The following is a 23,280-nucleotide window of genomic DNA, read 5'->3' on the forward strand; positions in this document are numbered from 1 at the left end:
TAGCTCATAACAACATACTTTTTGTGTGTTTCATGTACTTGCCACCAGCTCACTAGAATAGTGCCACACAAATTGCAGGAACTCCACACATTTTTAATGTATTGCCGTTAATAATTGTGGTATACATGTGTCTTTTTTTTGCACCAACTTCAAATCTGAGCAAATTGAAGTAAGACTGCAAAATAATTAAAATCTTCTTCTATGTATTTTATATAACTGGTAGGAGGATGTAAGAACTGAGTGGCTTTTATTAGTATACATTCCTCTGTCTCACAGAAACATTCCCAGATTGCTAAGCTGCAATCAGGAAATGGTAGAGAGGGGAGAACATTTATTACTGGGCCAGCTGATGGAGCTCAGAGGTAAGAGTATATGGAACGAATTCAAGTATCATTCTGTACTTCCCATCTTTGAAGAATCTACACCTGAAGCAGGCAGAGGTGGAGCCCGTATCTCACACAGGCAAGCATGCAGACTAATAGCCACGCTCTCATTCATAGCAAGGAGGATTCAGTTCTGCTGAGGAGCCTTTCTGTTCTTTCCTACTGCAAGGAAATGAAAAAAAAAATAATATACTTAATCCAAAGAGATTTGAAAAGTGGTAGTTAACTATAGAAGAGTGAGCTGTGATCCTGAGCTCTCAATACACAAAGCAGTCTCAGGCTCTTCCGCAACCTTAAGGAGAAATTGCCTAATGATGCCCACTGCCCTTAGCTCCATTTCCAAGCTGCAAAGTTATTCAGAAATAGTCAGAAATATTTCCTTCCTGGGCTAGCGACTTCTGTTTCTCATCCAGTACCCTGGACTGAGAATTTATAATGTATTCTTTCCTAATTTGTTCAGATCTGAACTCTTTGAATAACGTTCTACATTGTGCCAAATAAGGTGGTAAAAGAAATCCCATCATATTAGTTAAACTAAATATTTTCTTTTTCTGGTATTAAAACAAAGTTCAAAAATGGGCACCCAGTGTTATCAATAAGCTGCCTCTTTGTATCAACCCCATTATGTGGCAAAGCAGTGCTGCACTCTAGGCATCATGTCCATGCCCTTTCCAGATACTAAGGAAAGAGAGATGAAGCAAACAAAGAGGAGATCTAAGCAGAGATTGTGTGTTTTATTTTCCCCTCAGGGAAACAAGCATTCTTGTTAGACACACTCTTATGTCTCATTGAAAATGGTTGTGCCATGGTGGAACTCCAAAAGGCAGGGCAAGACTGATCATTATTTTTAACTGAAAGCATTGTCAACCTGAACAAAATAGAAGGCCATAGTTGGTATAGAACAAACAAGATAACTAAATGCTGAGGAAAAGCAAAACAGGATACAGCCTGTTATGTCTTCCTCATCTCCATGCCCTTTTGTTTTTCTGCTTTTGCTTGCATCCTTCCCAGTTTCCATTGCACTACACCATCCTTGTTCACATTGCTTTGTTTCAGGAATATGTAGAACCTAAGTATCTGGTTGCAAAAACAATGCTTCTTTTCCTTTTCATACATCAACTCTCAAACTTTCTTCCAAAAGGATTTCTCTGTATCCTCTGTTTCAGAGAATTCTACACTTATTAAGCAGTTTCATTAGGCCTTAGTGTTACCTATCAAGGCCATCAAACACAGTCCAAGCTTAATATAACCTCAACTACTAAAATGTTAACACATCTTCCCAATGTTTGATTTTTTTTTTCAAATACTGAGTAGTTTTTCCTCTCCACACAATTTCCAATTTAGAACAGCCAAATGCACTTACTCCATTTTAACATGAAAAATCATATCACATTGAAGTTCTCTTAAAATTTCTTTTCTTTCATAATGTGTTCCTAAATGGAACCTCAACACCATTTCCCACTGTTACATTCTTTAAAGGGTCATCATATTCACAGCATTTCACACTATTCTCCTAGTAAATTTGTTCTTCACCTTCGGAAATTTGTTGAATCATTTATTTATATCAATATGAACTCACAGATATTTTATTTATACTTTGGATTATAATCCTTTTGTAGCTGGCATGATTTTATGTACCCAAATTTATTTATCAGAGCCCCAACCTCCATGATGAGATTACTGGCCTCATATAAGGAGAAGGGGCAAAAATGCACAGGAGAAGCAAGAGAGATGCTGTGTAGGAGCCAGGAAACGGACCCTTTCCAGAAGCCAAAAATGTTAGCACCTGGTCTGGTGCTTCTCAGCATTTGGAGCCATAAGAAATACATATCTGTTGATTAGTCTTCAGTCTAATTCTGCAGCAATCCAAACTAACAGGAATCCTATAGTTCTTTATTTTGTTCCTCAAATTATTCTTACTTTTGCTACTAGAAGTTCTTCCTGGTGGCCCTCCATAGCCCCTTGACATATCCTCAACAATGTGGATTTTTGTTATAGTGATTGTTTTTAAGACTCCCACATTTGAGGTCTGAAATCAGCCATTTCTCCCTTGCTTCACATACACACAACACATACACCCCCACACCACACACACACACACACATGCACACCACTTATATAAAAACATTTCCATATGTAATCCTGTATCAGAATAAGGAATTCTTTTTCTTCCATAGGCCATTTAGACATTGATATCATCATTCATGGGCTATACAAGTTTGTCAACTCTAAAAAATTGTCCTGTTGCCCCAGCAGACTCGAACCAAATGATTTTCACAAGTCTCACAGCAAAAGCAGGTTGGATGTTCCGCACCCTTGCTTATTATCTATATAAAGGTGAACATGTATCATGCATCCAGTTTTAATCTATTACTACATACATTACTCTATTTCCTCTCCGTGCATATTGATAAACTCATGCTTCCACAGTGAGAAGCAGTTTCATAAACAAGAGAGCAGTGTTTGTGTGGAGTCCTTTTGGTTTTTCAACTTGTAAATGCTGTAGTGTTGAATGATACTCACATGAGCCCCTTCTGCCCCTCTGTCTTCAATGAGGCTGTTTCATGCATTTATAATGTAGATTTTCTTATCGCAATCTGCCTTCCTTCTTGCAGTGTTAACTTAACCACCTTGATCTATTTTTTTAACCAATCTATGTCAAGGTTCATTTATCTTCATTGCTCTCCAGTTAATAACAAATACATTATGTCTCATGCCCACCATTACAGAACCATCCAGAAAGTTTTCATTCTGTAGAATATCATCATTATAATCAGATAATATATAGTCGTTTAAGACTCGAGTTTTTTGTGTTCATTTAGCTTTGGGTGTTTAAATTTCACCTATGTCTTTTCATGATTTGGTAACTTATTTAGTTTTATTCACATGATATTCTGTTATATGGCTGCATTATAGCTTGATCATCCATTCATCTATTTAAAGTTATTTTGGTAGTTTACAGTTTGGGGTGATTAGGAAAAGGGCTGTTATAAATATTCACATGCAAATTGTGGACCTAAGTTTTCAGAGTAAGTACAGAGAAGGCAGCCATTAAAATGTACAGTAAGACTAGAATGAGGTTTTAAAGAAAGTGTTGAAACTGTCTCCACAAGTGTCTGCAACATTTGGTTTTCTACAAGTAGTAAATGAAAATTCATGGTGTCTTATATCCCTCAGGTTGATTCCTTCTTGGGAGGAATTTAACTTTTCTAATAGTTATGTAGTGTAGTTCATTGTTTTTTAGTGTCCAATTCCTTACTGATAACTTATGCTTGCCATATGATTGTATTTTTGTTATCAATCTAACTGCTTAACTGAGGTGTCTATTCAAATTATTTTTCCATTTTAATTGCTTATGTTTTCAGTTTTTTAAAATTGGAAATGCAGGTTCACAGAGAGGAGAGACAAAAAGATCTTCTGTCCAATTGTTCACTCCCCAAGTGTCCTCAACAGCCAGAGCTGAGCCGATTTGAAACCAGGAGCCAGGAACTTCCTCTGACTCACCTACACGGGTGCAGGATCCCAAAGCTTTGGGCCACTTTGACAGCTTTCTCAGACCACAAGCAGGGGACTGGATAGAAAGTGCAGCAGAAAGTATAGTAACACATATTGGATCCATCACACCAGGTCTTTAATCGCTTATTTTTACATTTTATTGAGCTTTAAGAATTCCTTGAATGCTTTAGCTATAAAGTGCTGGCATTCTGTATGGATATCTGTTTGTGTCCTGGCTGCTCTACTTCCCAGCTAGATCCCTGATTATGACTTAAGGATGCAGCAGAGGATGGCCCAAAACCTTGGGTCCTGTACCCACATGGAAAACTCAGGATAAGCTCCAGGGTTCTGGCCTCAGATGGGCTCAGCTCCAGCCTTTGCAGCCATTGGGGGAGTGAACCAGTCTCTCCTTCTCTCTGTAAATCTTTTCCTTTTTTAAAATAAAATAAATAACTCTTTAATAAAAAAAAAGTCAAGGACAAAATAATATTTGTTTTCTTTCAGGAACCATACTTCTCTTGTTTCATACATTTCAAGAAATGTTTAAATTTCATCCACGATCTGTTGGTTTCTCAGGAATAAGTAGTTTAATTTTCATATATGTATATAGTTTTCAAAGTTTTGTTACAATTTCAAAATTTTGCATTGAAATGAAAGAGATACTTGATATGATTTCTATTTTTTTTTAATTTGCTGAGACTTTTTTGGTGACCTCCCACATGAGTTAGCCATGAGAATGTTCCATAGGCTAATGAGAATGTATATACAGCAGCTGTTGAATGTAATTTTCTGAAGATATCTATTTGGTCAGTTGATCTAGAGAGCAAATTACTGTGAAAATTCCATTCTTTGTCTAGATAACTTGTCCATTTCTGAAAATGAAGTGTTGAAGTCCTCTACTATTACCATATTGAGGTCTATCGCTCCGTTTCGTACTATTACTGTTTGCTTCATGTCTTTGGGCACTCCAATATCAGGTGCATTTATATTTACAAACATTATTCCCTATCCATTGGTGGAAATGCTTATCATTTAAAACTTACTTTGTTTGTTGTCTGTATTTTAGTTTATTAAAGATTTTTTTTTGGAAAGTTAGATATACAGAGAGGAGAGACAGAGGGAGATCTTCTTTCCGATAATTCACTCCCCAAGTGACTGCAACAGCGAGAGCTGAGCCAATCTGAAGCCAGAAGCCAGGGGCTTCTTCCGGGTCTCCCACACTGGTACAGGGTCCCAAGGCTTTGAGTCATCCGTGACTGCTTTCCCAGGTCACAAGGCGCGATCAAGGCGAGGACTTTAGCCACTAGAGACCTGTATTGTATTTTAATTTTCAAGTCATTTTTAACATTCATGTGATTTGTAGTTATAATTCTTAGAACATAATATCTGTACCTTTCTACCTCCCATCCTCTCTCCTTCTCCTTTTCTCACTGTTTTATTTTTAGCTTTTTGAGATAACACTTTAAATTTATGTTACAGTAAAAAAGCTAAATGCATCACAGAATGAGAAACATAACAAATCAAAAGGAGCTTGTTCAGTGAGAATACAAAGGTTATAAACAACATCTGAATGGGAAAATGACCGTTTCACCCATACACAGTAAATTATGAAGTAATCACAGATCATTAAACTATGAACTTCAGTAGTATAACATTCTTAAGCTTTAGTTTGACAAAGGCATAAAATCATCTTTTATTAACTATAATTTGCAGCATGCTGATACATGCAGAAATTTCCTTCTTTTTACTCTTTGTTTTTTAGCTCCCACATATAGAGAGAACATATGCTGTTTGTCTTTCTGGGTCTGGCTTATTACACTCAACATGGTGTCCTCTCTTGTCATTTTACTGATAGACATATTAATATTCCTGTGTTTTGAAGTGGAATATCTTATCTGATCCTTTAAGTTTGGTCTGTGCACATATCTAGAAGTGAAGTAAGATGCTTATAAGCAGATATATTTGAATTTTGGTTGAATCATATATGTCTGCTAATTGGAGAATTTAATCCATCTACATTTAATGCAATTATTAATAGATAAGGTCTTACTTCCACTATTTTGATATTTGTTCTCTAGTTTTTTGAAGTTCTGTATTTTTTTTTCTGTCTTGCAATTATACTTCAGAGGATCATTTCTGGTATTCTCCAACAATTTTTGCTTATTATTTTTGATAAGTCCATAATATGTATTTGTTTTGTGTTTCTAATGAAGCTTAAATGATTTTTTTTTTTGGTTACAAGAAGATTATTTAAAGATTTATTTTTATTTGCAAGGCAAGAGTTACCCAAAGAAAGACAGAGAGACAGAGAGAAAAAGAAATCTTCTGTTTTCTGCTTTACTCCCCAAAGCCCTGCAGTGGAAGGAACTGAGCCTATTCAAAGCCGGGAGCTTCTTCCAGGTCTCCACATGAGTGTTGGAAGCCAAGAACTCAGGCCACCCTGTGCTGCCCTTAGCTAGCCATAAGCAAGGCGCTGGATCGGAAGAGGAACAGCCAGGACATTCACTAGTGCCCATATGGGACACTGGAACAAGGGACTGTTTAGTCATGGTGCTGACCCCATAAGAACTGCTTTGATTATGTAACACATCATATCTGAGAAAGAGAGAGAAGGACACATATATATAATCACATTTTCTTTTTTTTACTCAGTAATTAATGGACACCTAGGTTGATTCCATATCTGATACCATGGATAACAACTAACATGTGAGCCGAAGTATCTCTTTCATACTTTGATTTCGTTTCCTTTGGATATATTCCCACACATGAGATATCTGGGTAACATGGTAGCTCTGTTTCAGTTTTGTTGTGTTGTGTGTGTCTGAGAAGACTCCATACCATTTCCTGTAATGATTTTAGTAATTTGCATTCCCCCTAAAAATGTACTGGGATTCTATTTTCTCCATAACCACACTAGCATCTGTTATTGACTTTTTGATAATAGCCATTCTGAAGTGAGTGAGATGATGCCTCATTGTGGTTTGCACATACATTTCACTGACGGATATTGATGCTGGGCATCGTTTTTACACATTTTTGGCTTATTTGTATTTCTTTAGAAAAATATCACTTCAAATCACTTGCTTATTTCTTAACTGAATTGTTTGTTTATTTTTATTGAGTCTTTTGCTTATATTTTGAATATTAATCATATACAGATGAACAATTTATAAATATTTTTCCCATTCTCTCAGGTGTCTCTTCACTCTGTTGATTCTATTACAAGCAGATGTTCCATGGTTTGATAGAATTCAATTTGTCTATTCCTGGAAATATTGTCTGTGCTTTGGGGGTTATTTTTTTTTTAAATCACTGTGTATCACAATGCCATATAAATTTCCCCCAATGTATTTCTCTATCAGTTTAATCTCTTTTTAAATATTTATTTATTTTATTGGAAAGGTAGATATACAGAGAAAAGGAGAAACACAGAGAAAGATCATCCATCTACTGGCTCACTCCCCAAGTGACTGCAACGGCCAGAGCTGAGCCTATCTGAAGCCAGGAGCTCCATCTGGGTCTCCCACATGGATGCAAGGTTCCTAGGCTTTGGGCCATCCTCTACATTTTGCCCAGGCCACAAATAGGAGCTTGATGGGAACTGGAGCAGCTGGCACATGAAGCTGCACTCATACTGGGTCCCGACCCATGCAAGGCAAGGTTACAATCACTGAACCATCTCACCAAACCCTAATTTAATCTCTTTTATTTAGAGTTTTGATCCATTTTGTGTGGATTTTGTATTCATGTAAGGTAGAGATCTTGTCTTAAACCACTGCTCATGGAAATCCAATTTTCCCAATACTACGCGCTGAAGGGACTGTCTGTTTTCCAAGAAGGGCACTTAATATATTGTCAAAGATAAGTTTGCTGTAGATGTACCGTTTTATTTTTCAAGTGTCCACTCTGTTTTATTGACTTACAGATCTATTTTTTTATGCCAGTAACATGTTGTATTGGTTACAAAAGAGCTGTATTATATTCTTAAATCAGGTATTGTGTTGTCCTTGTCTTTTTGTTGTTAGGTACTACTACGTTAGCTCTTCCAGGTCTTTGGTGTTTCCAGATGAATTAGGACTGTCCCTTCACCCCTAAAAAGGTCTCTTTATTTATTTGAAAGGTAGACTGGCAGAGAGAGAAAAAGGGACACAGAATATTCCACCGATTGATTCATGCCCCAAATGACCATAGCGACTTAGGCTGGGTCATACTGTCACACTGAACACAGAAGCCAAGAACTTCATGATGATTTCTCAAATGGGTGACAGGGACCCAAGCAATTGCCCTATTTCCGCTGCTTTTGAAGGCATGTTCACAGGGACCTAAATTGAAAGCAAAGCAACCAGTACTTTACTTGGAGCTGTGACATGGACTACCAGTGTTGCAAGTTGTGAATAAACTGTGCTCCAATGTTAGTCCCAGGATAGCTTTTTCTTTGACTCTATAAAGTATTTTGATGTCAATTGCATTCAATCTGTAAGTTACTTTGACTAATATGACCATTTGAGAATCTTAATACTTCTAATTCACAAACGTTGACATCTTTCCATTTGCTATGTGTCTTCAATTTTATTTTCTTCATTAATGGTTTGTAATTTTCACTTTAGAAGTTTTTCACATCCTTGGTTAAAATTTTACCATAGTATTAACTTATTGTGGTAGCTCTTGTGAATGGGATTACTCTAAGAAGTTCTTTCCCAATACATCTTTGATGCATAAATATTCTAGCATTTTTTACCCATTAATTTTACATCTTGAAACTGCTGAATTCACTTGTGCATTCCAATAGTCTCTTAGCAGAGTCTTTTGATTCCACTATGCATGGAATCATGATCTTCGAAAAGCAGCAATTCAACTTTGATATCCTTTTTTGTATACCTTTTATTTCTTTTTCTTACCTAATATCTATGTATGTTTGTATGTATGTTTGTGAATGAGACCCACTTTGTGGATTTCATATGTGCAACTTTAAGAATATAATGGTTCTTCTGCCCTTCCTCTTCCTTGCTTTCTTCTTTTTCTAATTTTTATGATTGCATACTTTTGATTTATGCAGCCTTAAACCTCCACTAGAGAATTCAGCAAGTATTGGGCAGACAGAATGCTTTTCCACAAGAGGATAGACAAGTGTTACAAACAATAATCAAAACTCAGGGTATCAACTTCTCTCAGAAGCCTTACATTTTCTATACTCCATGTGTTAGTTATTATAAGTCAGAGATAGCAGATGATTGACTTTTTGGGATTCAGTATTTCACAAAGCATAACAACTCATGAAAAAGCTTCCATAACTATATTGAGAATGTTGATAACTATATTGATAACTGTTGAGAGTGGATATCATTGTGCGGTTCCAGAGCTTAGAAGAAATATTTCATGTTTCCTCATTCAATACTGTCTTGGCTGTGAACTTGTCAGGTATAGTCTTCACATGTGTTGAGGATCTAATTTGTTCCAGTGCTTTTGTTTATCAGAAATTGATGTTGTTTTTATAAAATGTTTTCTCTCCATTAAGATGATCACATGATGATTAATCCTTCATTCTGTTCATCAGTGTATTATGTTTATTGATTTACATATGACAAACCATCCATGCATTCCTAAAACAATTCCTGTTTGGCCAGAATGAATAATCTGCTATTGAATTTGATTAAGGGTGGTGAACTACAATTAGAAGAGGTCTCTTTTGCTCTTTGTCATTCTGCCTTTCAAAGTAAATACTTTTTTTAAAAAAGGAAGTGTATTACTCAATCATTAAATATCTGGATATTTTCTAGCTTTGTTATTACTTATAATTAAATATATTATAATCTGAGAACATTGCTTTTATTTCTATTCACATGAATTCTTTAAGGTGATTTATGTACCAGAAAATGGATCGTCCTAGTCAGTTTCTTGGGTGCTTTAGAAGAATTTGCTTTCTGCTGTTTTTGGAAAGATTATCCTGTAACTACCAATTCTATCAAGTAGATGATACTGCTGGTCAGGTCAACTATATTCTTATTGGCATTGTGCTTCATTGGTCTGTCAATTACTGAATGAAAGTTAGTGGGGTGGTGAATGTTGAAGTCTCAAACTATAATAATGTCTTTATTTATTCTTTCAGGCTTTTTTTTCATGCTGTGATGTGAAGCTTATGTAAATCAGGAAAAAGCACATCTTGGAAAATGTTCCCCTTTATCATTACATACTGCTTATCTTATTCCATGGAATTGTTGTTCGCTCTGAAATATACTTTGTCTGAAATTTATTCTATATTTAATACTTATATCAATTATAATCAGTAGTAGAATGGCATATATTTCTCAATCTCTTTTATGTCAATGTATGAGAATCCATTATTGAAGGTAGATTTTTTATAGGCAATTTGTTGACAGAAATCTTGGGAGACTCCACATTTAAGATGCATTTTTAATAGACAATGTGTTGATAGGTATTTTTTAAATTTATTTTAATGCTCTATGTCCTTCACCTTATACATTTAGACCACTGACACTTAAAATTACTATTGATTCAGTTATATCTTTACCTATTATATTGTTTCCTTTTTGCATTCGATCTGTTTTACTTCTGCTTTTATCTGATTTTAATTGAACTTTTTATATACTTCAATCTGCTCTCCCTTCTTAGGACACCGCTTACACTTTTTTTTTTTTTTCAATTTTACGGACGTTTCTCTAGAGTTTGCAACATGCCCTTATAATAAACACAAGTCTGTGATTAAATAACACTGCACTATTTCAAGCACAGGTACTTTAGAATGAGATATTTCTTCCTTCCAACTCAAAAACAATGTTATCAAAAATCTCTATAAGCTATGGTAACCAAATACATTGCTATTATTTTTCTTTGAAAAAATATCTTTAGGGTCAAATAATAATAATGATAATAATAGAAATAATAATAATAAAAGATTTCCTTTTATTGTTTTTTATTCTATTTGATTCCTTTTGATTCTTTGTGGAAATACTAATTTTACTCACTAATTTCCTTTATTATTATTATTATTATTGTTATTATTATTTCATTTTATGACAGTTCTATAGGCTCTGGGATTCCCCCAACCACTCCCCAAGCCCTGCCCCCCAATATTGATTTCCTCTGTATTACTACAGCATTATAGCTCATAACCAGTGATAATTCCACCATTTCAGGCATGGACCACACAGAGTCCAGCATCCTATTTTCCAGATAAATTGAATAGTTTCATTGGGAGACCATTCTTGATCTGAAAGTAGAGCTGCAGAATATCATGCCCTCCAATGGAAAGCCACAACAGAAATTCAACAACAGGATGAAACATGGAAATGTATAACCTCATGAAGTTAATTAACATGCTACTTAGTGACCAATGTGTTAGAAAATGCCAGTTCTTAACCACATCCTATAACTACTTCATTGACATCTCAGTTTTAGTTTCTACATAACCAACTGCTATAAACCTTAAAATGTGGGCTCTCAAATTTTCTTAAGAAATATAACTTAACCCTTCCTGCATAAAATTGGCGTAACTATAAATTTTCTGTGTTTAGGAAGTTTTTCGTTTCTCCTTGACTTTTTAAACATAGTTGTGGTGGATATAGTATTCTGAATCGGCTCAATTTTTCTATATTTTGAGAAGTTTCCTCTGCTTTCTTCGTGCTTACATGTTTTCTGATGGGCAGTCTTCCTTGATTCTTGTTCTCATTTGTTTTGTTTTCTACAATTTGTGATATATGAAAGTATAGGTTTTCGTTGTTGCTGTTTATACTTCTTTCAGTTCTCTGAGCCTCTAAGATCTGTGGTTTGATAGTTGTCATTATTTGGGGAAATTTCGGTAGAATTTTTTTTTCTCAGATGTCATTACTTCAGATATTTCTTCTGATCTGATTCTTTGCTCCTCCTTGTGTTTATCCATATGTTACAGTTTTTCAAATTGTCACAGTTCCCAGATATTCTGATTTTTATTCAACTTTCTTCTGAACTACAGCCCTTTTTGATTCTAGCATCCCCTCTGATTTTTTTTCCTTAGTATTTTCTCTCTACTTAAGCTTCCTACCTGCTCTCACATGTTGTTTGCTTTTTCTATTGGAACCCTTAACTTACCACTGTTACGTTCTTGAATTGTTTTCAATTCTCCAATAGTAATTAAAAAAATGTATCTCAAACCGGAGACTTTTATCTGGCTACTTTTTCTTGCCTTTTAGCGTGTTTGCAACTTCTCAAAAGCCAGAGTAAGCTAAGAGAAGAAGGCCTTTAGTTTTGTGTCAGTAGGAGGTGCTTCCTGTGGCCCCAGCTGCTCAATGTTTCAAATATTCTCCAGGATGCTTCCTTTTATTTCCTTTCTTATCTTTGGGTTTACCTAAGAATGCTACTTTAAATAGTCTATGTGCCTTGTAGCTCTTACAATTGCAATATACTTTTGTTATATGGAAACTCTGTGCATTTGGTGATAAATCATGGGGTGGGGAAAATATACTATAATTTAATGATTGCCCCTCATTCTGTCATTGGATGTATTTCATTATGCTGCGACTTTAATGGGTGATAGTTTATATAAATAAGTAAAATTAATCATAAGAAGCTAATAAAAGTGCCTTATGAAATAAAATAAAAAGTTCTATAATTCAAAAAATAATTTCTCATCAAAAGAAATCATGTGAAAATAAAATATTTTTCCTGGAGTAGCATTTTTTAAATTAAAATTTTAAAAATTTTATTAATTTTTATTGGAAACTCAGATCTATAGAGTGGAGGAAAGACGGAGAGGAAGATCTTCTGTCTGATCATTCACTCTCCAGGTGACGGCAACAGCCAGACCTGAGCTGATCCAAAGCCAGGAGCCTCTTCCGGGTCTCCCACGTGGGTGCAGGGTCCCAAAGCTTTGGGCTGTCCTCGACTGCTTTCCCAGGCCACAGGCAGGGAGCTGGAAGGGAAGCGGGGCTGCAGGGATAGAACCGGTGCCCATATGGGATCCCGGGCGTGCAAGGCGAGGACCTTAACCACTTGCACCACCGCGTGGGGCCCCAGCTTTCCATTCTTTTTGAGAATTAACAAGTGGTGAGAGAGACCTCTTTATCCACCTTGGCATTAAAATTTGAGATTCCCTGGAGTTCCTAGAAAATATTTGAAAGAGAGCAAGGAAGATTTATCTAGAAAAATAATTTTTTTAAAAGTCAGATATATATATAGATAGGAAGAGAGACAAAGAAGAGTGTTGATTCACTCCACAAGCAGCCAGAATGGCTGGAGCTATGCTGATCTGAAGCCAGGAGCCAGGAACCTCTTCCAGGTCTCCTACGTGGATACAAATTCCCAAGGCTTTGGGCCATCCTCAACCGCTTTCCCAGGCCACAAGCTGGGAGCTGGAGGGGAAGCTGGATGGGAACCAGGAGCTGGATGGGATTAGAACCGGCACCCAAAAAGCAAGGACTTTAGGCTACTGCTCCAGGGCCTAAGTTTATTTTCTTTAATACAAATAAAGGAAAGAGGACACCGTGCATTCTTTTTCTGGGAAACTAATGTTTGGACAAATTCTAGTATATTTTTTCATTTCTTATGTTTCAAGTATATTACCAGGAAAATGGTATTTAAATTTTTTCAGTCTGACATATAGTTAGTATGAGAAAGTTCTTTGACATAGTAAATATTCAATAGAATGTGTTTTTATAATTGAAGTATGAGTCAACCTGAGGGAATTTATTTATATGCTATACGGTATCAGAATGTATATCGTAGCATATTTAACTGAAATCTCACCTTAGGAAATATTACCAATAAAATAATATTAATAAAAGTTATAAATTATAGGCTGTTCAAATATGAGCCATATTTCACAAAGGAGGAATAGGAGAAAGAGAGCAGAGGGACTCCTTATGATGGTAAAATCAACAAAGAGAGAGAGAAGCTGTAACATTTTCTTTTTCTAACATAGTGGATCACTGAGTAAGGAAGGACACATTGAAAATAGAAGTTTTAAGCTGGAATATCTGATATGGTAACCTGGCCACAGTATGTATTTGGGAACTACAGACCAATATTGGGTTATTGTTTTTGATCTATGAAATGTAAAGTTAAATGCTTAGGAGGGACCCTGTGCTAAGACACACAATGGATCTGTTGAAACAAATATAATGAGCTTATATGGCAGACTAAATCAATCATAAATAAATTGTAGTTTGGTTCTCAAAGACCGTTTTTCTTCCTTTTCCTGAGAAAAGACCAGTTTAGAGAGACCTGTCAACTTCATCAGCTTGACTCATTGTAGAAACTCGGGAGTTAGTTCCCACCTTCATAAATTAAAAAATGAATAATTCGTGATTAAAAAAATGATATAAGGGTCAAAGGAAACTCTACTGCATCTTGATCTCAATCACTGTAAATCAAAGACAAGAACTATAATCCCAGGTTTTTGAGATCAACCATTCATTCAGCAGCTGTGGCAATTATGATGGCAAAAATGATACATTATTGAAATGTATTAGTTGGTAAATGAATGAGTCCTTGTTGCTGCCTTAATTTGCTTCATTAAACCAAAGGCAGATTTTATAATTCCATGTATAGTTGCTCCCTCTCTATTTGTGGATTGTAGACAAATAATTCCAGACCAATACAGTGTAGTATATATTATATAGCATTTGTATTTCATAACTTATATAAGTCTTATAGAGATTATTAAATATAAGAGAGAATACACTTAGGTTTATGCAAATATTACACCATTTTATATAATTGGCTTCACAGCCCAGGGATTTTGGTACCTACAAGGAGTGGTGAAACCAGTCCACCACATACTGATCACAAATTACTCAGGTTCACCAACTTATACTTCTCAAACCATTTGTGACAAGGGATAGTGTTGTATCTGTACCATGCAACCTGGCCATGTTCACTATACCTACAACTCCAATGTGACCTTCCTCCATTAGAAAGGTCAAAATGTTGGTCTAGATACACTTACTTTAGTTTTTCAAATAGTCTTTTCTCACTAAAAAAAGATGAAGAGAGTGTTATTTCTGAAATGCTACAGTGAAAGAACAGATGATGTGTGTCATCCACAAGACAGGATAGAGAAGAGAAAAATCATTGAACAAATCAGAGAAATGGCAGCCAGTGAGAGGAAAGGGGCTCTGAGTTGTCTAATATCACAGAATATAAGGTCACATAAGCAAATACAGGTGTTTCAGATGAGAAAACCTGTCTAGTCAGAACATTTCCTCATTTGATATACTGCCAGAGAAAGTAAAGTTTGATCTGGATTAGATATTAGAAAGTATAGTAAACATTGTAGAATATAATATGGAAAGTGTATTGGGCATACAATTTGAAAGTGGTGCTCCTTCCAAAATTTGTGTTGAACCCTTAATCAACAAGGTGATTGAGTGGTGGAATTGAATGGTGGACTTTCTGGGAGGGAAGAAGCTATCGAGGTTTCTTCCTCATAAATGGATTATGGCCCTTGTAACAAGGGCTTATGGAAGTGGCTTAATTTTTTCCCACTCTTCTGCCATGTAAGAACACAGATTTTGTTCACTCTTGCCCTTCTACCTTCTGCCATGTAAGAACACAGCAAGAAGACCTTCACTAGACACCACACATTCAATGCAGGAATCCTGACCTTGAACTTCTCAGCTTTGAAACTACTGAGCTTGTGGCATTGTGCTGTTTATATTATACACCTGCTATGATTTGTAGGGTCTTTAGATGTGAGGATGTGGTTGTTTGTATCCAGTGGATTCTAGATATGGAAAGTAATTCAATTCTAGTAAAATGAGAAAGAGATTCTGGTTTTTATTAGAGTAGCTATCCTCAGCCATTTATTATCTGTCCTTTATACCTTAATGCTATAGATGGAATAGTACCCTTATTTTGTATTATTTGTTATTTATATTATTTGTATTATTATAGATAAAGCAATTATTCATTTCTATGCCTTCTGTTCCTCCAGGTTTCTTGTTCCTTCTGTTAGCTTTTTGGACCCAACTCCCATAATTTAGCGGGCTTATCATAATTTCTGTGGGAAAGCCAGGCCTATGGAATCATCTCTTAACAGCTGCAGATTGGAAAGGGAAGTAACCTGTGTGTTTTTCCCACTGAAGAGGAAGAATACCATGTTCTTACATGGCAGAAGGCAGAAGGGCAAGCTAATTGAATTCTGCATGAAGCCTCTTAAAATTCGCAGTTGCTTTGACAAGGCAGATGTATACACAACCTAATCACCTATTAAAGGCCCCACCTCTTAATACCAGCACACATTGTCTGAACCTAACATTTAAGTGGAATGTATACAAACAGTGATAGCTACCAAGGCTGTCCTTTGAAAACTGCTAGCATCTAAGAACCTCAGTTCTGAAGGGGTTCTTACTGGAACTGACAAAATCCCTAGAGATTCCACTGGCGTGTGTCAGATAGGTTGCCTCTTTCAGTTTTTCGAGTGGAAAAGAACAAAATAGCCAAAGGGCTTCCCAGGAAAGTGTCTTAGGAATGTATGTAAGGAAATCATAGGAAGAGTTGTTTACCTAAATTGGAATGTTGATCTCTCTCTTTTTACATAAGAGATTATTTTAATAAGAATATATACAATCAACTCTCCATCTCTATGGATTTCAAACCTGTGGATTCAACCCATTGCAGGTTGAAAAGACATATTCAAGGAAAAAATGCATCTGTGCTGAACATGTTCAGATTTTTTTCTTCTCTTTACCCCCCACAGACTATAACAACTATTTCCATTGCATTTATATTATATTAATCATTATCAGTAGTCTAGAAATGATATAAAGCCTATTGGAAGGTTTAAATAAGATATATGTATATACAACAATATTTCACATTAGGGACTTGAAAGTCACAAATTCTGGTATCCACAGAGCATCCTGGAATCAAATTTCCTTGGATACCAAGGCGAAATGTAATTAATATATGTGAAGTCTAGTAAAAGGGTTTTCTAGTGTCTTAAAATTTTAATGCCTATAAAATGATGTAGCCTCGGAAGTTGTTCCTCAAGTCTGATTTCCATTTAGGTTGCTTTTAGCTTTGTTGATGGAAAAATATATTTCTTTTAAAATCGTTTCATTTGAGAACCTCTGACACGTGGAGATGGAGCATAAACAGAAGGTTTCGCTTACATAGCTAGACCAGGGTGATTGGCTGAGCCACTGGCATTTCAGGTCACCTAGCATCAACTCTCAAGACACACTCCTAGAATTATAAACCCAGTAAATAGTAAAGGAATTTAAGATGGAGCCTCTTTCTCCTAGGGGAAATGAAATCTAAACAGACATGTAGGAAATTATTCATCGTGAAGAAGGACATTAGATAAGAATGTGGAGAGATTATTCTAAAATACTGCCATTCAAGCATTCTAAGTTTGGCTGATATGGAGGGTGATCAGCCCCAGAAGAATGCCAAAGAGGCCGTGGACTATGGTTGTGAACCAGGAGATGAGTACAGAAAGGACATTACTGAAAGGAAGAATACTAAGATCATTAATCGGTTGAAAGGAAAGTACACTCAAGGCTGGTGTGACTCACGAAAGGAGAACAGGATAATGTCCCTTCTCTTCAGGTCCAAAGACAAAAAGATTCGCACATGCTGAATTCCTCATGAAATAAATGACAATAGTGGAAGCTTACCAAAAATCAGATTAAAATAGGTATTTGCCTGACTTGGAGCCAAAATGTGATATCCAACTTCAGCCAAACACTTTCAGTGAAATCTCTTGAGAGCCAAATGTTCTCTGAAGGTAGAAAGACTATATTTTTGCAAGTTACTACAAATGTTTATAAATAGGGTGATCATAGAATTCATTTTCAAAGTAGGGAATTTTGAGGTTAACAAAAACACTGTTCATTATAATTCCATTAAAATAGGTGCAAACTCAGGTGGTTTTCAACCATCAACTTGAGACATGATCACATATAAAAGTCACTCTGAAATATGCTGACATTAACAAAAATGGTGGGGAAAATTATTGAGGTGGATATAATAATGTAAGTCACACCTGAAGCATTAGAGCTTATGATGTAGCCAAGATTACATTTCAGTGGGTATTGATGATGTGGTATTGATAACTAATTTCATTTTTTAATTAAAAACAACCAATAACTCATATATGTAGAATCTTGAAATTACAGATGTGCTACATGTTTATTCTTGGAAATAGAAATTAATTCTTTATTCTTAATTCTTATGAAAATGCGCATACCTTTTCAAATTCTTGTTGATTATATATGAATGAAACATGACTTCTTCCATTGTCAAGAGAGTGACAAAAGCTCATTAAGTCTTTAGACCACTCTTTGATGGACGCAATCTGCTTAAGAAAAATCACCATCTTTTTAAACTTCAGGGGAAAAAATACTTTGGTCAGAAGGATCAATTAGAAATTTTTACATGAACCTGTTTTCCTTTTTGAGATTCAACGATGATGGTGGTGATGATAACAAAAGCCACACTGAAAAGTTTAAAAGCAATGTAAGCCTTTACCCTTTTTTGCCAATATAGCTGAAGGAATTTGTTGCCTTTTGGCAATTAGCTGACTCTTTTGACTTTTCCTTGGCCTCCGTTTTGGTTTAGGCTGCAGCAGTAGGAACAGCAGCAGTGGTGACAGCAGCTACAAAGCAGATGGATCAGCCAGAAAGGCTTTCATCTTTTCAGCAAGTGGGAACATGTAGTCAGTCTCCACAGACAAAACCAGGACCTGCTTGTTTCTATTGATGACAAAATGGGATACTGATGCTGCAGTCGGATAACCAGTCTGCAGACTAACACTGGCAACACAGCAGTCATCCTCCAGAAAGTGAGAATTCAGTTTCCTCTGAGATGTCAAGTCTTTAAGGACTTTGGACACTGCTGTGTGATCAACCTGAAAGAGGAGGGGAAATTGTTTAGTATTCTCAGAGGTATGAATTTTCTGGCTTGCGGTCTCTATCCAGTTTTTTATCAGCTGCATATTGCTTAGAATTTCAGTAGTATCAACAGAAATTTAAGTGGCAATGCCCAGAGCCTGAGAAAAGTAGGTCTTCTTATGCCCCAAGACTGGTGTTCTGCTTCCATAGTCTCCTTACAGTGATCAAAGGCACCAACACGAGTGGCATCTACACTTTTTTGACAGCAACATGTCCCTTACCTCAGTGAGATTCTCTTTGTGAATACACAGCCCACATTATCTCTTGTATGAGGCAGGGGCTTCTCCAGGGCCAGTTATTTCCCAGATGTTCTTGGATAGCCTTGGACATCATGGCCTCTTTGGAACGCACATTTGTCTGCTTCCATCCAGAAGTGGAGGCTCTTGAGGAAGTCTTCCAGATTGCCCTCCCTTTGCTGGGCATTACAATAGTAAACAAGGGATTGTCACACAGATTTGACAGATGATATTAGTCTCATGGGGACACCCTGGTAAAAGAACAAAGGTTCTTGATGTGCCATGCTACCTGTCCTTTCCTGTTCCCCACCTGACACACAAGAAACCCCTATATATCTACCCACATTCCCCAACTCACTGTACATCTCAAATGTGGACACTCTTGAATGTGTCCTCTGTTCTGCTGTCACATTGTATCACCCCAACCCAGCCCACTTCAGTTTCTCCTAATGAAACTTGCTGTGTTACTTTCCCTGGCTATTGTACGTTCTCTTGCCACCTACAATCAAACTATCTTTGCAAAAACATAAAGCATGTCCCATTTAACTCCCAGTTCAAACTCTTCAGGGTTTCCCATTGCAAAATAAGAAAAAAGCATTATCCTAGATAACTAGGTCATATGTCAGTTTATCTCCTGACATTTTCACCTCTCTATACAATGACCCTTCTTCATCTTCTACCTAAGTTCTCCATGACACTGCCCTTCCCTAACTTGGGTCTTGTATCTAGTAATTTCCCCTCCTTAGGACACAGTGCTGAATTTTAGGCTGGCTGCTTCTTATCTCCCACTCCCAAAAACCCTTCCTGACACTTTCATGGCTTCCTACCTTCCCACAGTTGCTCTCTAAGTTATTCTATAGAGGGAATTATTACACACTAAAAATTCTTGTGTGTTTGTTTAGTATGGCTCTATTCTCCAACTGCATTGTAGGACTCTAGATCTCATAGGTCAACAAACCTTTTATTGTAAAAGTGTAGACAGCATTTTATGCATTTTGCAAAATATGATCTTTCTTGTATCTGTTCAGCTTTACCACTGAATCACAAACAGAGCTACAGATACTGCTTAGGCCCATGAGTGTGTGTTCCAACAAGACTTCACAAAACATCAGGCATTTGTCTTCATGTTCATGCTTGCTCAGTCTACTCTAGGACCATTATCTTCTATGGTTTTTGTTTGTTTGTTTGTTTGTTTATCACATCCTTAGAACCCAACAAATAGGTCCTCTATAAGTACATACTGAAAATGAATGACCAGGATTCTCCATATGTGCCAATCAATATGTGTATTTTCACAAACCTTTATCCTTGCTAAAACTCTGGAAGGCAAGCATTGACATTTCCATTTTATAGACAAGAAAAATAAGTCTCAAATGCACATGACTGTTTCTCATGGCTGCTATAATAACATATACAAAATTCTGTATCTTAAACAATAGAAAGTCATTTGTCTTAAGTTTCAGATGCTAGAAGTTAAAACCAAGATGTCAGCAGGGCCCTGATCTCTCTAAAATGTCTCTCCTTGCCTTTTCTAGTTTCTTGTGGCTTCTGACATTCTTTGGCTTGTGGCAGCATAATCACACTCTGCCTGTTTTCACATGATCTTCTTGCATTGCTTTCTCTGTCTTCACATCTGACCATCACTGTTTGTGTTCTTTCTCCGTACACAGCACATAAAACTGTAGCCTCTGACATCAGCATCCCACATCAAAGTGCCAGTTCAAGTTCCAGCTGATCTCTCACCATTTTTTTCTTCACTTCTGATCTTACTCCCTGCTAATGCACCTGGTACATAGTGGAAGATGACTGAAAAACTTGGCTCCCTTCCATCCACATGGGAGACTCCCTGGCTTAAGCCTGCCCCAGATTAGGCTGTTGAAGCCATCAGTTGAATGAGCTGGCAGGGGTACACCTTTCACTCTTTCTGTCTTTTTTTCTTTCTCTTCCTCTCTTTCAAATAAATACATCTTTAAATCAAAGACATAAATCATTGGATTAGGGCACTCCTTTACTCCAATCTGTCCTTGTTTAAACTCATTTCACTTATGATGAACCCTTTCCAAATGAGGCCACATTTACAGTTTCAAGGAAATTTTGAGGAAAGCATACTCAACACTCTGCAGCGATCAAATGGCAGAATGATTTTCTACTCAGAAGCTACAAACTTCTGTTTTTAATTTACAGTAAGTTAACAGTAGTGCCCAATTTCATTTTGAGAAATGAATATTAGAGTATGAGTGGAGAAGGAAGTTAAAAATCTTATCTACATCATAGTTTGAGTATTATACTAGGCATGAATTTAAGAGTTGACTTTTTTTAAAAAAAGATTTATTGTATTGTCATAAGAAAGTCAGATATACAAAGAGAAGGAGAGACAGAGAGGAAGATCATTCATCCAGTGATTCACTCCTGAAGCGGCCACAATGGCTAGACGCCAGGAGCTCAGAGCCTTTTCTGGGTCTTCCACGTGGTGCAGGGTCCCAAGGCTTTGGGCTGTCCTAGACTGCTTTCCCAGACCTCAAGCAGAGACCTGGATGGGGAAACAGAGCCGCCAGGATTAGAACTGGTGCCCATATGGGATCCTGGCAAGTTCAAGGTAAAGACTTTAGCTGTTAGGCTATTGTGCCCCAGAGCTGACCTTAAGAGCATTTGCTACATATGTTGTGAATAGAGATTTAAGATTTTTTCCCTATGGATTTCATTGGTTGTCCAAGAATTGCATTAGGGTCTGGTGTGATAGCACTTGAGGCTTGTGGCCTGGGAATGCAGTTGAGGACGACCCAAGACTTTGGGACCCTGCACCCAAGTGGGAGACCTGGAGGAGGCTCCTGGCTTCAGATTGGCTCAGCTCCAGCCATTGCAGCCACTTAGGGAGTGAACCATCAAACAGAAGATCTTCCTCTCTCTCCTCTCTGTATATTTGCCTTTCCAATAAAAATAAATAAATCTTGAAAAAAAAAAGAATTACATTAGAGGCTTAATGCTGCTTGATTACTAGGAGTAAAACACAGGCTTCTCCCTAACTTGATGGTGTTGTTAATTTCTTTTTTCTTCCTGATGTTGATTTTGTTTTGTGGTTTTCATTTAAGGGGATGTTTAGTATCTGTGTAATGGAGATTGTCATATCTAGTAACATGTTATTTAACTTCATGGCATTGTAAAATTTTTTTTTCTATTGATTTTGTATTATGATTTTTCATTTGAGGGGATGTACAGTAGCTGTGAAATGGAGACTAACATATCCAGATGTAAGGATACAATGTAGTATGCATTTCCACTTTCAGACAAAGATGGACTCCCAATGAACCTGTTTACTATATCTTGAAAATAGGATGCTGGACTCTCTGCCATTGTCCATGCCCACAATGATGGACATATGACTGTGTATGAAGAACTATACCATAGTAATGACATAGAGGAACTAGGTGTGGGTGGGGGGAATTGGGGCTGGGATAAGGGAAATACTAGAAGCCTATGGAACTATATCATAAAATGATAAGAATAATAAAAAAATTAAGATACAAATAAAAGGGAATGCTTTGTACATGACAGACCACACTTACATGCTCCAATATATTTAGAAAATGCCAGAGCAAAACAAGCAAAATGAATTTGTTTGCTATGGGAAATATTTGCTTCCTAGTACTTTTATTTGCTAAAATTGCTTATGATTTTTTTGGATGGAAGTCCTGTGTCTATTTTTACAACTTCACATTTTTTTTTTTTTTTGCAGAGTATCTCCAGTAATTGGTCATCTGTGTGACACATTTCAGGATGTTCCCTTGCTTATCAAAGTGTAGGTAAGCTCTGCTATTCTGAAGCTAAATTTATAGAAACACTATATTTGGACTTTAAAAACTGATCTTGAGCCCTTTCGTAAAAGAATGAGTTACTTGATTAAGGGAAAACACCCAACTCCAGGGAAAGGTGTCTGCAGTTTTGCACCAAGGCATCTGGTATTCTATTAGTTATTCATCCTTTATTCTGTTAGGCACACAGATTTCACATGTACATGTACAGCCTACAGAAGTACTTGTAATCCTGAAAATGATGGATAAACAGACTTCATTTCATTAAGTCATCCAGAATTGCACATAAATTACCCTCTCCCAAAGTGATCCTAATAAATGGAATTGATTAATTGCAGACTGAATCATGTTTCTCCCCAAATTGCTACATTAGAACTGTCGCCCACAGTACCTTACAACATGGCTGTAAAACCATGGCAGTGGAAGCCAGGGTTGGACTTTGTCATAATGGTGAAACGCTGGTCTA

At 36.6% G+C, this 23,280-nt stretch overlaps 1 pseudogene; it reads right to left on the reverse strand.

Annotated features, from left to right (window-relative positions):
* Positions 1 to 18,343: 18,343 nt before the first annotated feature.
* LOC121158450 lies at positions 18,344 to 19,102 on the reverse strand (annotated as a pseudogene).
* Positions 19,103 to 23,280: the final 4,178 nt, after the last annotated feature.

The sequence above is a fragment of the Ochotona curzoniae genome, unplaced genomic scaffold (assembly GCF_017591425.1).
Source record: "Ochotona curzoniae isolate NIBS_2020 unplaced genomic scaffold, NIBS_Ocur_1.0 contig_3819, whole genome shotgun sequence".
Taxonomy (NCBI): domain Eukaryota; kingdom Metazoa; phylum Chordata; class Mammalia; order Lagomorpha; family Ochotonidae; genus Ochotona; species Ochotona curzoniae.